The 19,069-nt window shown below is 51.0% G+C and overlaps 1 protein-coding gene across 1 annotated transcript in view; it reads left to right on the forward strand.

The window, feature by feature from the left end:
* Positions 1-222: 222 nt before the first annotated feature.
* BANF2 (BANF family member 2) overlaps positions 223-19,069 on the forward strand; it is a 28,564-nt gene continuing 9,717 nt past the window's right edge. Inside the window, exon 1 of the mRNA XM_027976416.3 lies at positions 223-516. The gene's annotated coding sequence lies outside the window, so the exon portion shown is untranslated. The remainder of the gene's footprint in view (positions 517-19,069) is intronic.

Here is a 19,069-nt window from a genome sequence, read left to right on the forward strand (position 1 = left end):
CAGGTGGGCAGTAGGGGAAAGAAACCAGAGTTGGCTCTGTATATTTAAATCAATCAGACAGGACATGAAAAGGGAATAGGTAAAGGTGGGAGGTACCCCCTGTAGTCAGTTTATGTGGGAAATTTTATGTATAAAGGACGAACGGTCTAACCGTGTTGGGAAATTGGTCTGTGTTGATCCTGGCCCGGAGAACACCTGGTATCCGAAGGTTTAAAGCTGCTTCCAGGCTTGCGGGGCAGACACCTCGCTGCTTCTCAGCAGAGCTGGCCCAGGCCAGCACCCAGATGAGGTTCAGTTCTAGGTGGGGTTGGGGGGAATCCTCTGATACAAGTGGGGACAGCAGGTCGGGTGGAGGCTGCCCCAGGGTGTGACATCACAATGTAGTCCATTCAGGGTCTGGGAGTTGACTTGCCCCTGGGCTGATGTATAAGCTGACCCTCCCCAGGGCTGGCCCATGCTTACAGGCCAGGCAACCCAGATACGCTGATCTTCAGCGCCGAGTTTCAGGCACCCTTGGTGAGTACCAGGCGGGCAGGGTGGGCCAAGCACTGGGGGGGTCTCATGGGTCACGACAGCATCATCCAGCCTGGGGACCCTTCCTGGGAAGCTGCTTGCCCAACCCCTCACCCCCTTTCCAGCCTCTGCCTGAGGGGTTACCAGCTGCAGGAAGTGATATTCTAATCACCTCCAGGCCACTCTGCCACCTGCCCCAGCTCCCTGGGCAAAGGCCAGCAATGTCTTGATAGACACCAGGGGCAGGGAGGCAGGCTGTCAGATGGCAGGTCCACCACAGCACCCCCTGACCTCCTGGTCCTGGTGAACGGAGGTCATAGGCCATCTTCGGTCGAGGACACACCTCATGGGCGCTGAGCAGATGGAGCCTTGGGTGTGCCAAAACCACCACCCCTCCAGAAACATGCACCAAGGCCAGCCCTCTCTGAACACTCTGTGTCTCTGATTTTTTTTAATTAATTAATTAATTTATTATTCTTGGCTGCACCGGGTCTTCCTTGCTGCTCAAGGACTTTTCTGTAGTTGAGGGGAGCTGTGATGCACAGACTTCTCACTGGGGTGGCTTCTCTTGTTCTCTTGTTTCGAGTGTGCGCTCTAGACACAGGCTTAGTAGTTGCGGTGCACAGGCTCAGTGGCCCCATGGCACATGGATTCCTCCCAGACCAGGGATAGATCCCGGGCCCGCTGCATTGGCAGGCGGATTCTTAACCACTGGACCACCAGGGAAGCCCTCTGCAGGCTTTAAATCCAACTCGCCACAGCCCTCAGTGTGTCAGGTCTCCTCCTCCCCTTCCAGGACAATGAGGGAGATGTGAGCCGGTGGTGGGAAGAGGGTGGATGGCTCAGCACACCAGGAGAGCAGGCAAATCAGAGGAAGGTGATGGGGACTGGAGCCACCTCTCCAAGAGGACCCTGGCTCTTCCAGCTGGGCCAGCAGCCCTTGGCTGAGGATGGTCTGCAGCCAAGAGCCGGACTCCATGCAGGGACACCAGGGCGCAGGGCCAGCCTCGCCATGCCACCCCCCACGCTTTTACTCTGCCTGCCCATCCATCAGTTTCAGGCATCCAGACGGCCACTCGCCTTCTGTGACGGGTGCCCACGGGCCGGTTGTTCTGGGGCCCGTGGTTTTCAGTGGCTTCTGGCTTTACCTGAGCGCGTCAGGCAGTAAGCGTGGAGGGTTCATGGAGAGACCTTTGACCCTGAGGCTTTGCCATCCCGCCTCCCTCTTCCTGGGATGGCTGACCCAGATCTTGATGTTGACGTCTCACACTTGGGTCCCAGGTGTCAGTTGTCAACAAGTCTGCTGAGAACGCTTTCTCCACCCGAGGTCCACCGAATGGGAAGTATAGTCTAGGGGCCAGAGGGCCCCGGGGGCCACCTGTATCCCCACCTCCCACCTCCCCTGTGCCAGCCCCCAGTTGGAGAGGGGGGCGGAAACACGTATGAGGCACCCATTGTGTATCAGACCTGCCGCCCCATGTCCTTGCCTTAAATCCTGCCAACAGGAAGGTAAAGCTTATAGACGCAGAAACCAGGAACTGTGTTTTAAGAGGGGTTTAAACCTAGAATTTATATATACTCCATGTACAGGCGAGCTGTCCAGCATTAGAGAGCTCTGAAAATAGAATGAGCTGCTTTGCGAGGCAGCCATTCGAAGCGTCTAGATGAGCTGGGTGCCTTCCGCCAGCAGGGCTGGGGTGGGACCCTTGTAATCAATTGGGAGCTGGACCAAAAAGATCTTGAAAGGCCGATCTGTATCTTGGATGCAGGATCTGGGTCTCAGCACCTGGCTAACTTTCCATGTTTCAGTCCAACTGGGTCAGGCCTCCCAGGGCGGCTGCAAACATGGTTAGTGGGGAGAGCTTGAAGGAACCTGAGGGATCAGCTCTGCTGGGCCTCAGGTAGGAAACCGGGGCCCCAGGCTGGTTAAAGGGAGAGGCCGCAGCCAGTCTGCAAAATGAACACTTGTTGAATGAATGAAGGAGTGACGGCGCCAGGTTGGAACCAGCCTGCACGTGAATCTAACATCTCTCAGCCTGACTCTCCTCTCCTAAGATTCTTGCCTGTCTAATCACGATTCGGCCGACACTCACTGAGCACCTCCTGTATATCAAGTGTGTGCACAGAGATTATTTCATGCAGTCCTCCCCTAGTCCTTCGGGTGGGTATCCCCACTGTGTTTCTCAGATGAGGATGGTTGGGTGCCTGCCCAGAGTGGGGTGACGCTGTGGAGGCGTCACAGACACCAAGGACCGTGCAGTCCTTTAACTCGAGGGAAGGCCTGCTCTCTGCCTGCATCTCCACCTGCTGCCTCCCAGGTTGGGCAAGGAAGCACGGTTCTTCCTACCCTTCCAAATAACAAACTGCCTCAGAGCTGTCTTAGCCCCCGCCTACAACTCTGAGCTGGCTGACATTGGGTCCCCCATGGACCTGCCTGGTTCACTGCCCGTGCGTCTGGCTCTGATGGGACCCCAGCAGATGTTTTGTGCTGAGGAAGAAAATACGGCTAATCGAAAACAGCTCCAACTAATTGTGGTAATTTCCCTTCTGCTAGTTGCCCTGAAATAGTAGCCACACTCTGTTCTTTTTTTTTTTCACATCAGGGAGCCCCAAACTGGCAGCTTAAATGAGCTTGCAAAGAAGGCCACTAAACAGCCTCTTTGCTGCCAGTTACCTGGGATAAGGCCTAGAATGTGCTCTCCAAGTGACACCCTGGCTCCGCTATCCGTGGGCTTGGCTCTTGCTGGGGGTCACAGAGCTGGAGGAACCTCAGTGAAACCCAGGGAAACCCAGAACCTCACAGGATATAATGAGGTACCAAGCCCCAGAACACCCGGTCTGACCTTGAACCCTGGCTCACTACTGATTTGCTCCATAGCCAGTGCTGGCCAGTAGGACTTGGTGCATTTCACTCCCATCCACGCCACCCTGTTCAGTAGCCACGAGCCACACGTGACAGTTGAGCTTTTGAAACGTTGCTCGTGGGGCTGTGGAACCGCATTTTTGATTATACTTCACTTTCATGTAAGCTTGGAGAGGGAAATGGCAACCCACTCCAGTACTCTTGCCTGGAAAATTCCATGGACAGAGGAGCCTTGTAAGCTGCAATCCATGGGGTAGCAAAGAGTTGGTCACGACTGAGTGACTTCACTTCACTTCATGTAAGTTTAACTTCAAAGTAGAATAGCCCAGTGTGCCCATTGGCCGCTAAACTGTAAAGTGCCGCTGTAGCCCTGCCAGCTTCTGTGACTTCATCTCTTGACCTACTCCCCACCCCCAACTTCCTCTCTCTTTGCATTCACCTACCAGACCAGCTGCCCCTGCCCCAAACAGGCCTAAGCGTGTTCCCCATCCCTTGGTGACACCCCTTTCCTCTGGCTCAACATTGGGACCTCAGGTCAAGTGTGTCCCCTTGAAAGGCCCTTCCCTACACTGTCCAAAGTCATGCCCACCCTCCTCTCCAAATCACTGCTTATCCCTCTGAAATCGTCATGTGTCTTAGTTCAGGCTGTTGTAGCACAATCCCATCGACTGGGTGACTTCTGAACAATAGAAATTAATGTTTCCCAGTTCCCAAGGCTGAAAGTCTGGCAGTGCTGGCCGGGTCAGGGTCTGGTGACAATCTGTTGTCAAGTTGCAAGCGCCCACTTTCTCTCTGACCCTCACATGGTGGAAAGAGAGGGGGAGAGCTCTCTGGAGTTCCCTCGATAAGGGCACTGATCCTGTTTGCAAGGGCTCCAGAAACATTACTTTGCCGACAAAGGTCCATATAGTCAAAGTTATGGGTTTTCCAGTAGTCATGTACAGATGTGAGCGTTGGACCATAAGGTAGGATAAGTGCTGAAGAACTGATGCTTTCGAATTGTGGTGCTGGAGAAGACTCTTGAGAGTCCTTTGGACTGCAAGGAGATCTAACCAATTAATCCTGAAGGAAATCAACCCTGAACATTCATTGGAAGGACTGACACTGAAGCTCCAATACTTTGGCCACCTGATTCGAAGAGCCAACTCAATGGAAAACACCCCAATGCCGGGAAAGATTGAAGGCAGGAGGAAGAGGGGATAACAGAGGATGAGACGGCTGAATGGCATCGCTGACCCAGTGGGTATGAGCTTGAGTGAACTCCAGGAGATGGTGAAGGATAGGGAAGCCTGGCGTGCTTTGGTTCCTGGGATCGCAAAGAGTCGGACACCACTGAGCGGCTGAACTGAACACCTTAATCACCTCCCAGAGGCCCCACATCCCAACACCATCACATGGGGTTAGGATTTCAACCAGTCAATTTGGAGGTGACACAAACATCCAGATGCCCTACATTGGGTTTGTGTGTTCTCCTGTCTATTGCTGTTCCTGGACAAGAATGTCAGTCCTGCCAGAGCAGGGTGCTATCTGCGCTCACCTCTCCTCCCTACATCTGGAACAGCACCTGGAATGGCAGCTGGCAAGTAGGAAGTGCTCAGCACAGTGTCTAGAGCAAGAGAAACCCTTCAGAAGGCTGGGCAGCCATTCCTCAGCTAAATAACAAAATAATCCTTAACTTAGTGGCTTGCTGTTGTTGTTCAGTTGCTCAGTTTTGTCTGACTCTTTTTGACCCCATGGACTGCAGCACTCCAGGTTTCCGTGTCCTTCTCTATCTCCCGGAGTTTGCTCAAACACATGTCCACTGGGTCAGTGATGCCATTGAACCATCTCATCCTCTGTCACCCCCTTCTTCTCCTGCCTTCAAACTTTCCCAGCATTAGAGTTTTTTCCAATGAGTCAGCTCTTTGCATCAGATGGCCAAAGTATTGGAGCTTCAGTTTCAGCATCAGTCCTTCCAATGAATATTCAGGGTTGATTTTCTTTAGGACTGACTGGTGGCTTACAAGAGCAATAATTAGCTATTTCACCTGATTCTGTGGGTCAGCTCTTTGGGCAGGGCTCCTCTCCATGTGGGGTTTTTTTGTGTGTGTGGCAACTGTGGCACTGTGAAAAGGTGGCCACCTCTCAGCCACCAGCCACACTGCAGCTGGCTTCTACTAGAGGAAGCTAAGCCACCAGACCACTGGAGGGCCAAGCATAGCCCAGCAGCGCCACTTTCAGCACATCCTGTTGGCCCTAGCAAGTCAGGATGCACCCTGAATAAAAGGGAGGAGGCCACATGGCCATAATCCCATGTGGCCTTTGTAGGCTGGAATCTGCACCCAGACCACCTGGGGTCTTGCTAAAATGCAGATCCTGATCCAGTGGGTCTAGGGAGTGTCCTGAAAGTCTACATTCCTCTACAAACTCCCAGGAGGTGCCAAGTCTGTGAGGGTCCACACCCACACAGGGAGTAGCAAAACTCTCTTTGAGTACAGCCCAGCAGGGAACAGGCAAGGGCTTCAGGAATGGCTGGATCCAGGCCCTCAGAGATGCCAGAAAATTGTTTGTCCCCATCTTCAGATCTGCCTCTCCTGAGATCTCACTGGCAGACTCCAAAGTAATGGAGAGATGCCCCCCTCCCCTCGCCCTGCTTTGCACCCACAGCAGGAAGGAGGCCCCACTTCTTCACTGATCTTTCTGGCTAATGTGCTAGAGTTCTTTCTGGTTGACCTCATGGGGTCCCCATCATCGTGGCCAGGAGGCTGTGTCACCGCGTGACCAGGCCTGGGTTCCATGTTGGCCCTTGGAGCCAGGCAGTGAGGCCCAGAACCCTTGAGCCTCGTGGAATGAGGGCAGGAAAGGGGAGATTCTTTGTGAAAACTGGAAAGGAGAGAACACTGCTGGGAAGCCAAGACATTAGCACGGTTGGCAAGAGACAGGTGTTCTGTGACGGCTGGGGAAGCAGAGGGCAGGCCCCCTATCAGTTCTGGAGAACTACCCAGGCCTCCTGTCTCCCAGCATGGACTCAGAGGGGCTGCAGATTTAAAGAAGAACTTAAACTCCAGAAGAGACTTGGAAATTAGCCATGGCAGTTTCCTCGCAACCCAACAGTTAACAGGGATGCTAACTGACATTATTTCAAAGGCCGAGTGGTCCAGGAGAGTCAGGAGACAGTGGGTTAGGCCATGTCAGCTGCTCTCTCTCTGTGCAGGACTTGTCGGGGCCTTGAATAAGCCGGCGGACACTGCGAATCTCTAAGGGTTGGGGGAAGATTAGATACCATAGTCCTGTTAAGCGCACTTTGGAAAATTAACCTAACTCCATCCCTCTCACCTGATGGACGAAGCAGCTGAGGAAGGGAAGTGACTTGGACAAGGTCATATCGCTGTTTAATTTCAGGCTGAGTCCCAGCTGCTATCTCAGTGGCCTAAGTGACGCTGTATAGAAGCATCACCTTGTACCTCAGGGGCCCCGTCCCCAGCCCTGGGGTTTTTCCTTCCACTGGAGAGTGTTCTTTTTTCTCCCAGACATTCCTGCACAAAGGTGCTGTGAGGGGCGGTAGGCGCCCAGAGGACCTCCTGTGCCTGGGACCGGCCCTAGCCTTGCAGATCTGGACGACTGCAGAAAGTGCAGGAAGCCCGTGGCCACCTGACTTGCAAGATGCCCACATTGTGAGGCTGAAGAGCCTTGATGCCTGGGCAGATGTAGAAGAGTTGGCCACCGCCAGCAGTGCCAAGTGCGCCAGGCAGGAGGACCCCGAGGGAAGGTCGCACTCAGGAGATAAGCATGCATTCTAAATCCAGAAGTGGCTGTGCATCACTGCCAAAGAGCGCTGACGTGCGTGAAAGCTACAACAACATTGTTGTTGAGGACCTGGTCCTGGCCCTTCTCTGCCACTCCAAGACTCATGTTTATCAAGAAGAGAACACAGCCGTTGGTTAGTCGGTGGGACTCACGAATATTAGCCACACAAGAAGGAGCCACGCTTTACTCCCTGCTGAGCGTACCATCTCGGCTGTGTAGACTCTCTAAGCCTCAGTTTCTTCATCTGTTAAATGGAGCTGAAATGCATTCCTGCCTCCCAGTTTTGTTGGGAGGATTCAATAAGATTTCGGGCATGCTAAGTCACCGGTTGTAGTCACACTTTTTACAACCATTTGGATTGTAGCCCACCAAGATCCTCTGTCCATGAGAGTCTCCAGGCAAGAATACTGGAATGGGTTGCCATGCCCTCCTCCGGGTAGATCTTCCTGGCCCAGGGACAGAGCTTGCATTTCCTGAGGCTCCTGCATTGCAGGCAGATTCTTTACCGCTGAACCCTGGGGGAAGCCCTTAGTAAGATTACGCCTGTGAAACGGGAACACTCTTGGTCCATCCACAGCAAGGGCTCCTGAAGGGATGGCGGGAACAGAGAGGTGGGATCAGGGCCAGCTTCCAAGGTGCTAAGGGGCAAAGCCAAGATCAGACCAGGTCCAGCCAAAGCCTTGGTGTGGCTCCCTCCTGCCCTGGCATGGCTACTCAGAGAGGAGCAGCCTTCACTAGAAGATGGCGATGGCTTAGAGCCCAGAAAGGACAAAGGACTGGTCTGAGTCTTCTCTATACGGGGCAGGGTGCAGGGGGTGGGATATGCGTCTCTCGTCACTTTGAAGTGACCTGGTCCAAAGGCCAGGCAGGGAAGCAGATGTCATGAGCAGAGTTGGGTGTTTGTATCTGACCTCTTAGAGCAGAGCCAAGCGCCAAGCATGGCTTAATGCTTGGCCATCAGCCCTCAAGGCCGCCCAGAGGGAAGGGACCGGGGACCTTGCCTTAGCCTTTCAGGCCTGGTTTGCAAGCCCAGGAAGTCAAGGCTTCACTGGCGGATGCTTTCGGGTGAAAGTCCCAGTGGAATTGAAGGGGAGGTGCTGTGAGCATCTAGCCACTGAGTGGGGAAGGGAGTAGAGGCAGGCACGGTGGTTACCCGCTTGAGGATACACTGCTTGGGGAAGGTCAGACATGTCCCCAGGAAGCCACGTCCAAAGTTGAAAATGAGTGCCTTTCTCGAAAGATCGACATGGCAGCAGGGGTGCCCAGTCTGAGGCACTGGTTCCCAAACCCTGAAAATGGACATCAAATTTTCTTTCTATGTGCGAGTGGGGCATTTTTCTGAAAGGAAAGTCTATAGTAGGAGAGGCAAGCTGGTGGCACGGCTCAGCTTTGTTGGGTCCACACTGTGTTTCAATTATGTGAATTCAGGTTCAACATTTAAAAATTAGGAACCTGTACATAAAAATTTTGGTGTCTCTCGAAATAACTCACAAGCTCTGGCCACCTGGGACCCACACCCCTGAGAAGGGCTCCCTGGTTGAGGTGGGGGTGGGGCCCCTGGTGGGGCATCTGCACCTTCTGTGGCCTCCCCGATCAACCCCAAACATCAGCCCACACTTACCATCACTCTTACCTTGTTTTTCCTCACGGATTTATTATGTTCACTTGCTTGGATCCTCTGGCTTTTGCTTTTGTAACCTCTTAATATGAACTTGGAATAGAGGCTCCCCATCGTGTCTGGTCAACTGAGATTGCTTCCAGCCTAAACTCTTCCCTGTTGATCCAGGATGGAGACTGACCCTTAGTAGGGGCAGATTACAGCCCTGCCAGGGCATTTGGAATCTCTTCCCTTTAAGGAATGTGTGTTTACAAACGGGCAGGCTTATCTCGGGATGGCTACGAAACACCCAAAGGTGTCCAGAAATTCCTGAAACTAGTCTCTGCAAGGGTCCTATGTACAAGACAGGTAGTTCATGTTCTACTCAGATAATCAAGCAGTGAGTGAAACCAATGGTAACCTTTGGGCAATCCTTTCTTTATGACTTTTGAAAGGGGACAGATTGGAAAGCGAACAGAACTCTCTGGCTGAGAGCAGCTTTCTGAAGCCAGAATTAACAAGACTCTGAGTCTTAAGCATGCATGCTGTCACTTCTTCAGTTGTGTCTGACTCTTTGCGACCCTATGGACTTATAGCCCACCAGGCTCCTCTGTCCATGGGATCCTCCAGGCAAGAATACTGCAGTGGGTTGCCACGCCCTTCTCCAGCAGATATTCCCAAACCAGGGATTGAATCCGAGTTTCATAAGTCTCCTGCAAGTTCTTTATCAGTAATGCCACCTGGGAAGCCCTGAGTCTTAAGCAGGACTTTGCATTTGGGAAGATAGAGCGAGTCACTCCCAGCTAATTTCACACTGAGACTCACAGGAGCATAGTCCCCCGGCTCACAGCCCCTGGAAGGGGCTGGACCTGCAGTGCTGAGGACCAGACATGGGCAGGAGCACTCATGTGAGCCAAGGGATAAAGAGGAGTCTTAGACCAGAACCTGGACTAGAGTCTAGGAATCTTGCCAAAGGGCAAGTGGAAGATGCACACATACGGGCTTTGTGTGTCTGACTGACTATACGGCTCCCAGCGCAGTACATCACTGCTTCTCTCCTGTCCCACGGCTGACAGCTGCAGACCTCACTGGTATCTATCTGCACCCAAGCAGAGGAATTCAGTCCAGAGCTGAGGGGGAGAGAGTGACTGTCCAGGAATGCAGCAAAAGCCTTTCTTGATGACTCAGTGTTTGGGAACCAGATGTTAGCTTGAGCACACGCGGCTTTGAGGCCGCTCGGTGCCCAGGGCCTGTTCATGCAATCTTATCTATAAAAGGGGATCATTGTAGACCCTACCTCCACACCCTGATGAGGAGATTAAATGAGATGATACAGGAGAAGAGTTTCAAACACTGGAAGCCAGCTGTTAGTTAGCAGTCACTGAATCTGACTTAAATGCAAGAAGCCATTTGGGAGGGGATACGGGGATGGGGGCTGGGGGCAGAGGCGCCCGGGAAGGGAGGGTGGGAGGCTTGTATGCTTGCTCAGTCATGTGCGACTCTCTGCGGCCCCATGGACTGTAGCCGGCCAGGCTCCTCTGTCCATGGAGTTTTTCAGGCAAGAATACTGGAGTAAGTGGCTATTTCCTACTCTAGGGGATCTTCTTGACTTATGGATTGAACATGCATCTCCTGGCATTGGCAGATGGATTCTTTACTGCTAGTGCCAACTGGGAAGCCCATGGAAGGTGGAGCTGCGTTCAGAGCAGGTGGCTGCCTGGGGCTGTCCACCTGCGGGAGTTGGGGGGGTCAGGATGGGGGAGGAATTGGGTGTTTATCTACCTGCAGTTCCCTGCGATGGAAGCTTCGAGCCCCAGGGGATGTGGGTGGGGCAGGGACTGCCTCTGAGAAAATTGCCTTCATGGTTCTGATTACTCGAATTCCGATCCTAGAGCAGCAGACCTCAGCTCACATCCCCTCGTGGCCCTTCACTGGCTTCGTGACCCTCTTTGCCTCTCTGGGCCGCAGTTTCCCCATCGCTCAGAAGGGGAACAGTCCTCTTGTGCTGCCAGGTTAATTCTGAGGATTAAGTGTGACCATGACCGTGAAGAGGCAGCAGGTGCCCAGCAAACGTGAGTCCCTGGGTTCTGTGTCCCTCACTTGCCCACCGCAGACATTCTGTTCCCTCCCCAGGGGGAGCCGGGCTGGCACTGACGTCTCTCCAGATGAGCAGGACATGCTAAATCCAGACTCGTGTTTGCCTCCGAGGCGACTTCTAAGTGATGGGTCATCTGTGTGCTCAACCGCAATTATCTCCCCAGCCTTGTATTATCAGCTGGTTTCCCCTCCAGCTCCGTGGTCTGTGGCTTTCAGATGCAGAGAGAGAGGCAGAATGCTGGCCCGAGGGAGGCCAAGCCAGGAGCGAAATCCCAACTGGAAGAATTTCTGACTCTGCAGCTCACTGGGCAGCTCAGGGGCCAGAGTGTGGGTGGATGGAGGGGTTTCCGTGGAGTCAGAGGTGGGGAGAGGGCGGCTCGGAGACATGTGGGAGGCACTGGTAGAATCTGACTTTCAGATAAACTACAAATAAGTTCTTTAGAGTAAGTATACTTTGTGAAATTCTTGATCAGGTTTATACTAACAAGTTATTTGTTTATTTGAAATTTAAATTAAACTGGGCACCTTGTGTCTTTGTTTCCTAAACCTGGCCACCCTCGTCAAGGGGGCACAAACCCTCACCGATGGTTTGAGTTTGAAATCAGCCCAGCAACCATCCAGTTAGCCCTGTAGTCCGAGGCAGGTGAGAAGGGTCATCGGCCGCCTGACAGCGTCTCTGTCTCCAGGGGCTTCACCCCAGGGCCTATGACCCCTTAACCGGGTCACTGTGACCGTATTGTCGTGTGCCTGGTGTGCTGCAGTCCATGGGGTCACCAAGAGTTGGACACGACTGAGCGACTGAACTGAACTGTCGGTCACAAACGCACTCCACGGCACCTAGATGTTCAAAGAAAATGCACTTTGTTCTTCCGCACTGGGATCCAGGCAAACACAGGCTAGAGGTCAGTTCCTGGAAGCCGACCTGAGACCAGGATGCAGGTGCACCTGGCCCAGGGGAGGAGAGAAGCAGGAGGGGGAGGAGTGAGCAGGGCTGGGAGGCTGACCTCGCAAGAGCCCGGGAGTGGGAGCCACGCCAGCGAGCTGGTCCCGCCCCAGGACGAGGGCACCGGGCTTTGCACTCAGTGTCAGGGTCGCTGCTGCCCTCGGCCTCCCAGGCGTCTCTGGGTGTGGTACATCCTCTGCAGGCAGATAACCCCGGGAGAGCCTCCGCTGATTGTTGGAGGCAGCGCTTTTAGCAGCTGGGCCGGTCCAGGGGATCTGGGCCTGGCGCCAACTGCACCTAAGGCACATTCTCTGTTCAAGTTCAGGCTGTGTCCCTTCAGTGTGAGCAGTCCACTGTCCAGGCCAATTTAAAAGGTCTCTTTACAGAGACAGTCTTCTTACGACTCCTCTCCCCCTCGCCAGCCTCCCTAAGGAGTTCCGGGCTGTGGGGCTGGGACGACACTTACAGGTCTTGATGGCAGTGGTTGGGGGTGCGGGGAGCTCTGAGTCCTCGTGGTATCTGCAGGATGATGGCCTGACCCCTGAGGTTTGCAGGGGTGACCAGCCCCTTCTGGTCTTCTAGGGATATTTTGGCACCCAGTGCTGTAGTCTATGGCTCGGCCATTTGCCCTAGTTGTTAGGTCCCCGATCCTAGGACTGCTTCATCCTGACTCCAGGCTTTGGCTCACCCATCAGCCCTTATAGGATCTTCTGCCTGGTGCTCAGGCTCACCTACCCAGCCCTTGCTCTTGGCTGCTGCACCCCTGGCAGGAGCCTGTTCTCATCATCACCTAGGAAGCCCAGGGAAGCAGGCCACTGGGTCTAATGCAGTATCACCATGGCCCAGCCAGTGAGCCAGAACTTTCCCTCTGGAATCCAATGTGTCTGCCCACTTTGAGAATTTTGTCCCTTATTACCTGCTTCTCAAACATCCTGTTTCCTCTGGTGAATAATGGGGTGAGCTCTCTTTTTCCTCTTTCTAGAATCTTCTTACATCTGGGGAAGCTTCTCCCAAGACAGCATTGCTGCCCCCTCCTTTCTGGGGTTATAGTGGCAGTGAGAGGAGGAATCTGAAAGCTTTGTATATATTAAGAAGTTAAAATAATGTGTCTGTTATAGGACACCCATGTTCATAGCAGAATTATCCACAATGGCTTGAAGGTGGAATCAACCCAGAAGTCCATCAACGGGTGAATGATTCTAAAACATGGTCCGTGCACACAATGAAATATTATGATTCAGCGTTAAATTCTAACACATGATACAGCATGTGTGCATACATGCTAAGTCACTTTAATCGTGTCCAACTCTTTGCGACCCCATGGACTGTAGGCCACAAGGCTCCCCTGTCCATGGGATTCTCCAGGCAAGAATACTGGAGTGGGTTTCCAGGCCCTCTTCCAGGGGATCTTCCTGACCTAGGCATCAAGTCTCTTATGTGTCCATTGGCAGGTGAGTTCTTTACTGCTAAAGCCACCTGGGAACCCAAATAGATGAACTTAAGGACATTAGTTGAGTTGAGTTCAGTCACTCAGTCATGTCCGACTCTTTCTGACCCCAGGGACTGCAGCATGCCAGTCCCTATCTATTACCAATTGCTAGAGCTTGCTCAAACTCATGTCCATCAAGTCGGTGATGCCATCCAACCATCTCATCCTCTGTCATCCCCTTCTCCTCCTGCCTTCAATCTTTCCCAACATCAGGGTCTTTTCAAATGACTCAGCTCTTCGCATGAAGTGGCCAAAGTGTTGGAGTTTCAGCTTCAGCATCAGTCCTTCCAATGAATATTCAGGACTGAGTTCCTTTAGGATTGACTGGTTTGGTCTCCTTTCAGTCCAAGAGACTCTCAAGAGTCTTCTCCAACATCACAGTTCAAAAGCATCAATTCTTCGGCGCTCAGCTTTCTTTATAGTCCAGCTCTCACATCCATACATGACTACTGGAAAAGCCATAGATTTGACTAGACGGACCTTTGTGGGCAGTAAGGACATTATGCTAAGTGAATTAAGGCAGCCGCAAATACTGTTCAATTCCATTTCTGTGAGGTCCCTAGAGTAGTCACATTCTTAGAGACAGAAACTAACATGGTGTTTGCCAGGGCCTGGGAGCTGTTGTTTAATGGATATGAAAAAGATTTGAGAATGGGTCACAGAACAATGTGAGTAGACTTAATATCACAGAATTGTACACTTGAAAATTGGCTAGGATGGTAAATTTTACTTTATTTTGTAGCATAATTAAAAATTAAAAGTGAAGGAAAAAAGGCATCTGTAACCAAAGCAGATGTCTTGTCTATGGAGGGTAGCTAATATACTCATCTATTCCTTAGGTGATTTTTTTTTTATTAGATCATCCCTGGATCCTTTGGAAAGAACAGGCCCCCGAAGAAGAGGAAATATTTTCATGAAAGAAAAGTATAGCCAGGAACAGTCCCAGCTAGAACCACCCTCAGACAAAGGCTGTGTGGCAGACAGGATTTCAGACAAAGGGGCAAGTATTTTTAGGGAAAGGGGGTCAGGAGGCTGAGAGTCATGGACAAGAGAGGTGATGTCTGGGTGAGCAGGGGAGATAGGTGTCTTCTCCAGGGGACCGTCGCAGGTGGTCTAGGCTGCAGGCAGTGATCTTAGCTCAGGGTCTGTAAAGCCTTTCTCAGAGCCGCTGGGGGTGGAAGTTTTGGGGGATTCAGATTTTTTTTTTTTTAATTTTAGAAAAGCAATACAGTGCCTATTCTGTGCATCCGAGACCGTTCTCAGTGGAGTCTGGCTCAGTACCCTATAAACAAAGCCATTAATATGCCTGTGGCAAAATGTATAAATATTCACACCAAGTGGCATAATAAAGACTATAAATAGCCTCATGTCAGTTCAGACTAGGTTTTGCTGCCAAGAAGTTTAAAAAAAAAAATCTGGTTTCCAGAGCTTTTTGGATTTTGGATTTGAAAATGGCAGAATAGGGATTGGAAACCTGTGTGAATTCCATACCATCCACAGACTGTAAATTAACAAAGACACACCATGTTGGAAGGGACCAGAATGGTGTGTTCCAGTGAACCCAACATTCTGATTTTATAAATATGAAATGAAAGTTTCTTGCCCAGGTTCACACTGCTAGTCATGGGCAGAGCTGGGCTGAGACTCAAGTAAGTCTCTGACACCCAACCAGGATGCCCAGCAGGGGGCTAGCCATGGCCTTCAGACCCAGATTGCCTTTGGAGTGGGGTCTACAATCCATGGAGCCAACCCGCCTCCTCCTTTCTAGTTCCTTTAAGAGTGGCCCTCTTGCCTCGGGGAACAGCCTCTCTTATTGGACGGGCCAGTCAGGCTTCCTCTGGGCAAGGCACCTATGGGAGGACTTGTCCTACAGGTTCATAGACAGCTCACAGAGCCTTGCATACAGATGGTGCTCAGTAAAGACCTGCAAAATCATTGAAGTTATTTGGGTATGCATCAGGGGTTGACCCATCCAGAGAAAGAGCTGTAATTAAAAGGTCATGTGTAAGACAGCCACCAAAGATGTTTGCTATTGTAGAACTGGAGCTAAGGGCGAGGACTTTCTCTTTTTACTTTTATTTTTTTAAGATTTGGTCTTTATTGAATCTGTTACAACATTGCTTCTGTTATAATATTGCTTCTGCTGTTTGTTTTGTTGGTTTTTTTGCCCCAAAGCATGTGGGATCTTAGCTCCGCAACCAGGGATTGAACCCTCACCCCCTGCATTGGAGGGCGAAGTCTTAACCACTGAATCGCCAGGGAAGTTCCTCACCATTATTTTTGAATGATGAACATTAATGGTCATTGAAAATGATCTTTCCATCCCTGATGCCTAAGTTATGGGACTGATTCTGCCCTAAGACTGGGCAGAATGAAGATGCTTTCATACCTGTAGTAGTACATAGCACATAGTAGGAGAAGGCAATGGTACCCCATTCTAGTACTCTTGCCTGGGAAATCCCATGGATGGAGGAGCTTGGTAGGCTGCAGTCCATGGGGTCTCGAAGAGTCAGACACAGCTGAGAGACTTCACTTTCACTTTTCCCTTTCACGCATTGGAGAAGAAAATGGCAACCCACTCCAGTATTCTTGCCTGGAGAATCCCAAGGACAGAGGAGCCTGGTGGGCTGCTGTCTATGGGGTCACACAGGGTTGGACACGACTGAAGCGACTTAGCAGCAGCAGCAGCAGCACATAGTAAAGTGAAAAAGTGAAAGTGCTAGTCGCTCAGTCATATCCAACTCTTTTGCAATCCCATAGACTATTTCCAGCCAGGCTCCTCTGTCTGTGGAATTCTTCAGATAAGAATGACTGGAGTGGGTAGCCATTCCTGTCTCGGGGGGATCTTCCTGACCCAGGGATGGAACCCAGGTCTCCTGCACTGCAGGCGGATTCCTTACCATCTGATCCCCCAGGGAAGCCCCAGTGCACCACAAATGCTTGTTGAATGAGTGAGTGAAGGAATGAACACCAGAGGGTGAATTTAGTTAGGACTCTTTGCTGACAAAATACAATTTCAACTGAAACTAATTTTAAAAAGTGGAAAATATTGCCCGATGTAGTTAAAAAGTTGAGGGGCTCCTGCCTTTAGGCATGGCTAGATGCAGGCCTGCAAATGATTACTGGGGAATCTCTCTCCTTATCTCAGATCTGACTTTCCTATATGTCATCCTCCATCAAGGGAAGGTTCTTGAGAACAGGTGATGGCAGAGATGGTTACAGCAGTTCTGGTGTGACATTCTGCCAGCTGAGTAACCGTTGCAGAGAAAGGAAGCCTCTTTACCAGCAATTGAAAAAGAATTGGCTCCAGCTATGGAATGCACTCACCTATGAACCAGTCCCTGTGGCCAAAGTGATCACTAGTTTCATTGGCTGCTATGTTTTGAGGACATAGGGATGGATCCTGAATTTATCCATAATTCTGCTTAATTTAGGAACTATTTATGTTCTCCATAACTTTCAGGCATTGCACAGCTTTTTGATACAGAGTGTAAGAGCTTTGGATTTGAGTTTTTAAATGAAGGTAGAGGCAGTTCCCTGGTGGTCTAGGGATTAAGACTCTGCGTTTCCACTGCAGGGGGCACAGGTTCAATCCCTGGTTAGGGAACTAAGATCCCACAGGCCATTCAGCCAAAAAAATAAAATAAACATAGAAAGAGAGAATAGAGGCATTGAGTAAAAGAGGCAAACAAGATATGTATGAAGAGGGGAGGTTTTATTCCATGCTAGCTTCTCTAGGTGATGTTTTGTTTAGTTGCTAAGTCATGTCTGACTCTTGTGCGACCCTATGGACTGTAGCCCACCAGGCTCCTCTGTTGATGGGATTTCCTAGGCAGAATACTAGAGAGGGTTGCCATTTCCTTCTCCAGGGGAAATTCCCGATCCAGGGGTTGAATGCGCATCTCCTTCTCGGCACGCAGGTTCTTTACCGCTGAGCCACCAGGGAAGCCCGTTCCGCCTTGTGTCCTCCCCAAGCACTTGGAGATTCAGAATGAAGTCACTGGAAAGAACACCCTGTAATACAGGAGTCTTTGATGGGACGGGGTTTTGTTAAGGCATTTGCAGTGGTTTTCTCACATGACCGTCTAGCTCTTAATCAGACCCTACTGGAGCCTCCACTCCTGACCTCCCCCTCCACCCCTCCCCACTGCCCAGAAATACCACTGACTAGAAGGGGATGCTCTTCCGGGGACCAGAGCCAGCCATGCTCTGCTGGGTGCGTGGTCTCGAGCTGGCTACATGCATTTTGGGGCCTCCGTGTTCTCATGAGTGAGATGAAGGGTTTAGGCTGGACAAGAGGGGGACCGGCGGGCAGCACCAGGGGACCAGGCCATGGATCCACATTTGGGGCGAGCATTGGTGTTCTCGGCTTGTTCCCAAGTCAACAGAATAATTCTGTCTTGATCCATTGTATATAAAAAAGATTCCAGGTATAATTTCCTTTGAAGTAAAGATCCCCCCCTTTTTCTAAGTTTGAAAAGGGGGGCATAGGTCATTATTGAGATCTGCTTGCTCTGGAATTCTCTGACATCAAAGCCAACAGTGAAAGTCACTCAGTCATGTCCAACTTTTTGTGATCCCATGGACTGTAGCCAGCCGGGCTCCTCTGTCCATGGAATTCTCCAGGCAAGAATGCTGGAGTGGGTAGCCATCCTCTGTCTCCAGGGATTCCCTGTCCGACCCAGGGATCGAACCCGGGTCTCCTGTATTGCAAGTGATTCTTTACCATCTGAGCCACTGAGGAAGCCCTTCAAAGCTGTCAGGGTCACAGTTAAATCTTCCTGTTGATGGCTAGTGAGGATTTGATGTCTGGTGATCGGGGCAGGGTGTAGACACTGCCATCGTGTCATCGCTCTTGGGCTATCTAGCGACACAGATGATTCAGAGACCTTGGCAAAGCCTCTTAGCTGGAACCCCATCCTCCTAGAAAACCTGCTTATAATTTTATGAGAAAGAAGCCAGTGACAAGGCAGCAGTGGTTCTCAAACTTTGCAGCATACTGAAATCACCTGCGGAGTTTTTAAAAATTCCAATATTCAGGGTACACTTCATGCTAATTAACTCAAGTGCAGAAGGAGGCACCCAAACATCAGTAATGTGTCAATTTCCCAATGTGATCTAATGTGCTGTCAAGTTTAAGAATAAATGCCATTGGTATAGCCAACATGGGAGACAGGATGATGGTTCTTCAAAATATTAGACATAAAATCACCATGGAATCCAAAACTACCACTTCTGGGGACATACCCAAAAGAACTAAAGCAGGGTCTTGAGATGCTTGTATACCTGTATTCGTAGCAGCGTTATACACAATAGCCAAAAGGCAGAAATGGGCACACCCCGCTTGCACATGAAATAAAACTTGAACAGACTCCCCCCCCCCCCCCCCCAGAAAAAAAGGATTCAGTTTTGGAAGATAAGAGACTTCTGGAGATCGGCCACACAACAACATAAACGTATTTAACCCTACTGAACTGTACCCTTAAACATGGTTGAGATGGTAAATTTTATGCTTTGTGGATTTTGCCACGATTAAACATCAAATGACATGAAAAGAATAAGTGGCATCACGCCGTGCCTTGCTGCTCAGTGTGATGTGTGGGCCCCTGTATCAACATCTTCCAGGAACCAGGTAGAGATACAGCCTCTCATATCCACCCCAGACCTGCTGCATCCAAACCTGCAGTTCTCAGTAAGACCCCCCCATGTGACTGGTGTGTACCTTAGTTAGTGTGACCATTAGTCCAGGATTTCAAATATGGAGCCAACAAGGTCATTCGT

This window comes from Ovis aries, chromosome 13 (genome assembly GCF_016772045.2).
Source record: "Ovis aries strain OAR_USU_Benz2616 breed Rambouillet chromosome 13, ARS-UI_Ramb_v3.0, whole genome shotgun sequence".
NCBI classification, from domain to species: domain Eukaryota; kingdom Metazoa; phylum Chordata; class Mammalia; order Artiodactyla; family Bovidae; genus Ovis; species Ovis aries.